The sequence below is a fragment of the Entelurus aequoreus genome, linkage group LG09 (assembly GCF_033978785.1).
Source record: "Entelurus aequoreus isolate RoL-2023_Sb linkage group LG09, RoL_Eaeq_v1.1, whole genome shotgun sequence".
NCBI lineage: Eukaryota > Metazoa > Chordata > Actinopteri > Syngnathiformes > Syngnathidae > Entelurus > Entelurus aequoreus.
The window spans coordinates 2,694,884-2,700,883 of record NC_084739.1 but is presented as its reverse complement, the minus strand read 5'-3'; the positions used below and the strand labels follow the sequence as shown (position 1 = coordinate 2,700,883).

Below are 6,000 nucleotides of genomic sequence, written 5' to 3'. Positions count from 1 at the left end.
TAAGAGTGATGCAATGTTTGTGGTACTTCAGAATGTTATGGCATCAGTCTGTTCTGTTTTGAAGGGTTTTTTTGGTCTGACATGACCATTTATTGCATGCAATGTTTTTCATATCAGGCATTTCAGACAAACCCTCAAACACATCAAGAAAAAAAAAAGAAGATCATCAACTGATGGAAATCTGACACTTTGAATCACATACTGTCTTTTCCTTGAAGCCAGTTAAAGTACCAATGATTGTCACACACACACTAGGTGTGGTGAAATGTGTCCTCTGCATTTGACCCATCCCCTTGTTCACCCCCCTGGGAGGTGAGGGGAGCAGCGAGCAGCAGCAGTGCCGTGCCCAGGAATCATTTTTGGTGATTTAACCCCCAATTCCAACCCTTGATGCTGAGTGCCAAGCAGGGAGGTAATGGCTCCCATTTTTATAGTCTTTGGTATGAACTCACAACCTACCCATCTCAGGGCGGACACTCTAACCACTAGGCCACTGAGTAGGTCATAAATGTGTTGTCATTAATGCTAGTAAATAGCTTATGGAAATTTTTTAATTTTTTTAATTTAATTGATAGGGAAACAGACACCAAAAATATATAATAAAATAAAAAGGTAATAATGAAATAAAAAATAATAATTAAAAAAATAAAATAAAATAAAAACGACCGGGCGGGGTGCGGACCAGTACTTTTTAGCGGCGGTATAGTACCGCATATGATTCTTAATTTTATTCCTTTCATGAAAATGCATATATACAAGCCACATACAGTTCACACTTTTATTGTTTTTTTTGTTTCCATGATCAGAAAGGAGCAGATGGAAGAATAATATTCTTATATTTATCTGCCCCCTTTTTTAACACAAATTATTTTAGATGACTTTATTACTGTTCTTTCCACCTACCGTATTTTTCGGACTATAAGTCGCAGTTTTTTTTTCATAGTTTGGCCGGGGGTGCGACTTATACTCAGGAGCGACTTATGTGTGAAATTAACACATTACCGTAAAACAACAAATAATATTATTTAGCTCATTCACGTGAGAGACTAGAGCAGGGGTCGGCAACCTTTACCACTCAAAGAGCCATTTTGGCAAGTTTCACAAATTAAAGAAAATAATGGGAGCCACAAAAAAAAAATTAAAATTTAAAATGAAAAACACCGCATACAAAGCTTGAATTGCTTTGTGCTATGTTAACCAGGGGTCTCAGACACACGCACCGGCACGCACTTTAATATGGAAATTTGATATTAGGGCGGCCCGCGAGTTTTGAATGAATGGCGCTTGATAGCGTCATGCTTGCCAACCCTCTCATTATTTCCGGGAGACTCCCGAATATCAGGACGTGATGGCACTGCTTTTGGCGCCCTCTAAGCCTGCTCAAACAGTGTACCTGCTCGACCACATGTAGAATGCAGCTTCAGCTGACGTACTAGGTCATCAGCCACACAGCTTACACTGACGGTAGCCGTAAAAAAAAAACTTTTAACACTGTTACGTTACAAATATGCGCCACACTTTGAACCCACACCAAAAAAGAATGACAAACACATTTCTGGAGAACATCTGCACTGTAACACAACATAAACACAACACAACAAATACCCAGGGGGGGGGGGGGGGGTTTGGTAGTAGCGGGGGTGTATAATCTAGACCGGAAGAGTTAGGGCTGCATGGGATTCTGGGTATTGGTTGTGTTGTGTTTATGTTGTGTTACGGTGGGATGTTCTCCAGAAATGTGTTTTTCATTCTTTTTTGCTGTGGGTTCACAGTGTGGCGCATATTTGTAACGTAACAGTGTTAAAGTTGTTTTATACGGCTACCGCCAGTGTAAGCTGTGTGGCAGATGACTAAGTATGCTTTGCTGTCTCCTACGTGTGCAAGTAAAAGCTACATACAACATGTGGCCGGGCTGGCACGCTGTTTGTAAATGCTGTAGAGGACAATTACTGCAGTGCATTTAGGGCACGCCCTTAATTTAGTAATCAGAGTGAAAATAGGATTATATTTGCCCTGGGAGTTAACTAGGAGAGGCACTGAGATCCAGGAGTCTCCTGAGAAAATTGGGGGGGTCGGCAAGTATGCAGCTGAGCCGCATCTGAGTGGTCAAAGAGCCGCATGCGGCTCCGGAGCCGCGGGTTGCCGACCCCTGGACTAGACGTATAAGATTTCATGGGATTTAGAGATTAGGAGTGACAGATTGTTTGGTAAACGTCTAGCATGTTCTATATGTTATAGTTATTTGAATGACTCTTACCATAATATGTTACGTTAACATACCAGGCACCTTCTCAGTTGGTTATTTATGCCTCATATAACGTACACTTATTCAGTCTGTTGTTCACTATTCTTTATTTATTTTAAATTGCCTTTCAAATGTCTATTCTTAGCGTTGGGCTTTATCAAAAAAATTTCCCCAAAAAATGCGACTTGTGTTTTTTTCCTTCTTTATCATGCATTTTTTGGCCGGTGCAACTTATACTCCGGAGCGACTTATACTCCGAAAAATACGGTACACCCGAACTCCAACATACTTTTAATTTTCGTTTAAGCATTTTCATAAAAATCAGTTGGATATCATGCCTGTTGTCTCTTTTTGTAACTCTTTTTAAATTCAAAAATATTCTTGCAACTTTTTAAGTCTTTCTTGAGATTCATTAGTATCACGGTATTATACCAATACCGGTATACCGTACAACTCGAGTTTGGATACAACATTTTGGAACTTAGACATGTAAGGGAACCCAGGCAATGTAGACGGTGAACAACACTGATGCAGACTGAGGGGATGAAGTCATCCGCCTTCTGACTTTGCATCAGAGCTTGAACAGAGGCAGGATGCTGCTTGTGTGTAAAGAGGATGCCGGGGTGTGTGGTTTGAATACTTGACACTCACTTTTCCCCCACCTGGTGTGCGGAAAGTATTTGTTTCAAAAAGCAAAGGTCCTCTCTTACGGCTTGGATGCAGAATGTTTGGGGGATTTGTCTACAGCAGGGATGTCAAAGTGGTTTTCATTAAGGGCCACATGGCAGTTAAAGGCCGCTTGTTTTGATTGATTGATTGATTGAAACTTTTATTAGTAGATTGCACGGTTCAGTACATATTCCGTACAATTGACCACTAAATGGTAACACCCAAATACGTTTTTCAACTTGTTTAAGTCGGGGTGCACGTAATCAATTCATGGTAACAGTGAATAATGTATGAATTTGCCTCTGGATTTCATTATTAATTATATCAATTGTTTTAACTACACTTGTCGATATTACATTAAAAAAATTACATATCATATTTTTCGGAGTATAAGTCGCACCGAAGTACAAGACGCACCTGCCGAAAATGCATAATAAAGAAGAAAAAAAAACATACAAGTCGCATTTTTGGGGGAAATATATTTGCTAAAAGCCAACACCAAGAATAGACATTTGAAAGGCAATTTAAAATAAATAAAGAATAGTTAAAGTTAAAGTTAAAGTACCAATGATTGTCACACACACACACACTAGGTGTGGTGAAATTTGTCCTCTGCATTTGACCCATCCCCTTGTTCACCGCCTGGAAGGTGAGGGGAGCAGTGGGCAGCAGCCTGGGAATCATTTTTGGTGATTTTGACATTTGATACTTTTATTTGACATTTGATACTTTTTTATTTGACATTTGATACTTTTTCGGCATTTGATACTTTTTTATTTGACATGTGATACTTTTTTATTTGACATTTGATACTTTTTTATTTGACATTTTATACTTTTTTGACATTTTTTACTTTTTTATTTGACATTTTATACTTTTTTGACATTTGATACTTTTTTATTTGACATGTTATACTTTTTAGACATTTGATACTTTATTTGATATTTGATACTTTTTTAATTGACATGTTATACTTTTTTGACATTTGATACTTTTTTATTTGACAATTGATACTTTTTCGGCATTAGATACTTTTTTATTTGACAATTGATACTTTTTTGACATTTTATATTTTTTGACATTTGATACTTTTTTATTTGACATGTGATACTTTTTTATTTGACATTTGATACTTTTTCGGCATTTGATACTTTTTTATTTGACAATTGATACTTTTTTGACATTTTATATTTTTTGACATTTGATACTTTTTTATTTGACATTTGATACTTTTTTATTTGACATTTGATACATTTTTATTTGACATTTCATACTTTTTCGTCATATGATACTTTATTTGACATATGATAATTTTTTATTTGACAATTTATACTTTTTTTACATTTTGCACTTTTTTATTTGATATTTGATACTTTTTTATTTGACATTTTATAGTTTTTTGACATTTTATACTTTTTTGACATTTCATAAATTTTTATTTGACATTTTGTACTTTTTTAGACCCATCCCCTTGATCACCTCCTGGGAGGTGAGGGGAGCAGTGGGCAGCAGCGTAGCCGCGCCCGGGAATCATTTTTGGTGATTTAACCCCCAATTCCAAACTCTTGATGCTGAGTGCCAAGCAGGGAGGTAATGGGTCCCATTTTTATAGTCTTTGGTATGACCCGGCCGGGGTTTGAACTCACAACCTACCCATCTCAGGGCGGACACTCAAACCACGTGAACAACAGGATGAATAAGTGTACGTTATATGACGCATAAGTGTTAATAATTTCACACATAAGTCGCTCCTGAGTATAAGTTGCACCCCCGGCCAAACTATGAAAAAAACTGCGACTTATAGTCCGCAAAATACGGTACAAAATTTTACTGTAAAATATAGTGGTTTTTTAAAATATTTTACGGTAAATGAAAAAAGAGCACCACTGTTTTTCGGGGGGGGGGGGGGTTTAAATGGAAAAAGCTGGCAGCTTAGTTACCAGAATTTTAGTGTTGAATTGACATTGGTTTTTACAACATGATATTGTTCATGGAAAGTTATTTTTTTATTCTGGCAACTGAGCTACCAGTTTTTCTACCGTAAAAACAAATGTACTGTCTGTCCATTTACAGTAATACACCGTTAAAAAAACCCATAGATTTTACAGTCAAAAACTGGCATCTCAGTCAACAGAATTTTAACGAAAAAAACAGTAGTTTTTTTAATTTACAGTAATATGCTGTAAAGAACAACGTCAAATGTATTGTCATATTTATCAATTTGATGGGTAGTTTGCTGTAAAGTTAAGTATTTTTATTTAGACAAAAACATGTTCGGAAAGTATGATAATATACTGTAATATTTGTGATTTATGATGCTAATTTTAAGAGAATGGTGATCAATGCTGTCACCTCATTAGTAGCTACCGGCTCGCTGACCTAAAAGTCGCTCATTTGCATAATTCACAGCGATGGCTGTTGTAGGAGAAAGGAATAACGTGGAAGAGATAAAAAGTGAGTTTAAAAATGATTGACTAGTATGATTCGGACTGCAAATGAACTTATGTTGATTCTTAGTTTGTTTCCTTTAAATTTAAATATTTTTATGCATTGTTAAATGTTAGTATATCATCAGTTATGATCAAACAATTGGAGGGTTGTGACATTTACTAGTAAACCTTTTCTACTGACTGGCTCTTAAACATGGACGATGAGATTGGGATCTCGTCGCAGTTGTGGGCTTTTTTTTTTAAATTAATTTTATTAATCGCATTAATCGTTTGAGAGCAACTAATAAAAATTGATAACTCATTGAGTGCCGGGAACTTAAATAGGCGGACACATTTTCCACACAGCTGTGCTGAGAATAGCGCATCATTTTTAATTCCATTCTTGTAGACATGTTAAAATTGCAATTTCAAAGTTGATGGTTTGCATTTAATTATTATAGCAAGCAGGAAAAAAAAAGTTTATTACAACAATTTTTCATAAAATACACATTGAGGCTATAAAGTGTGTTTTATCAGATTACTTGAAGAATCGAACAAACTTATCAAAAGATCACTCGATTACTAAAATAATCGATAGCTGCAGCCTTAGTGATTTTTGCAGACATACGCAAAAAAAAAAACAGATTAGTTGGCCAT

General features: G+C 36.1%; 1 protein-coding gene across 2 annotated transcripts in view; it reads right to left on the bottom strand.

Moving 5' to 3' along the window:
* Window positions 1-6,000, bottom strand: part of LOC133657059 (phosphatidylinositol 3,4,5-trisphosphate 3-phosphatase and dual-specificity protein phosphatase PTEN) — a 72,911-nt gene that overhangs the window by 13,756 nt on the left and 53,155 nt on the right. The window lies entirely within an intron of this gene.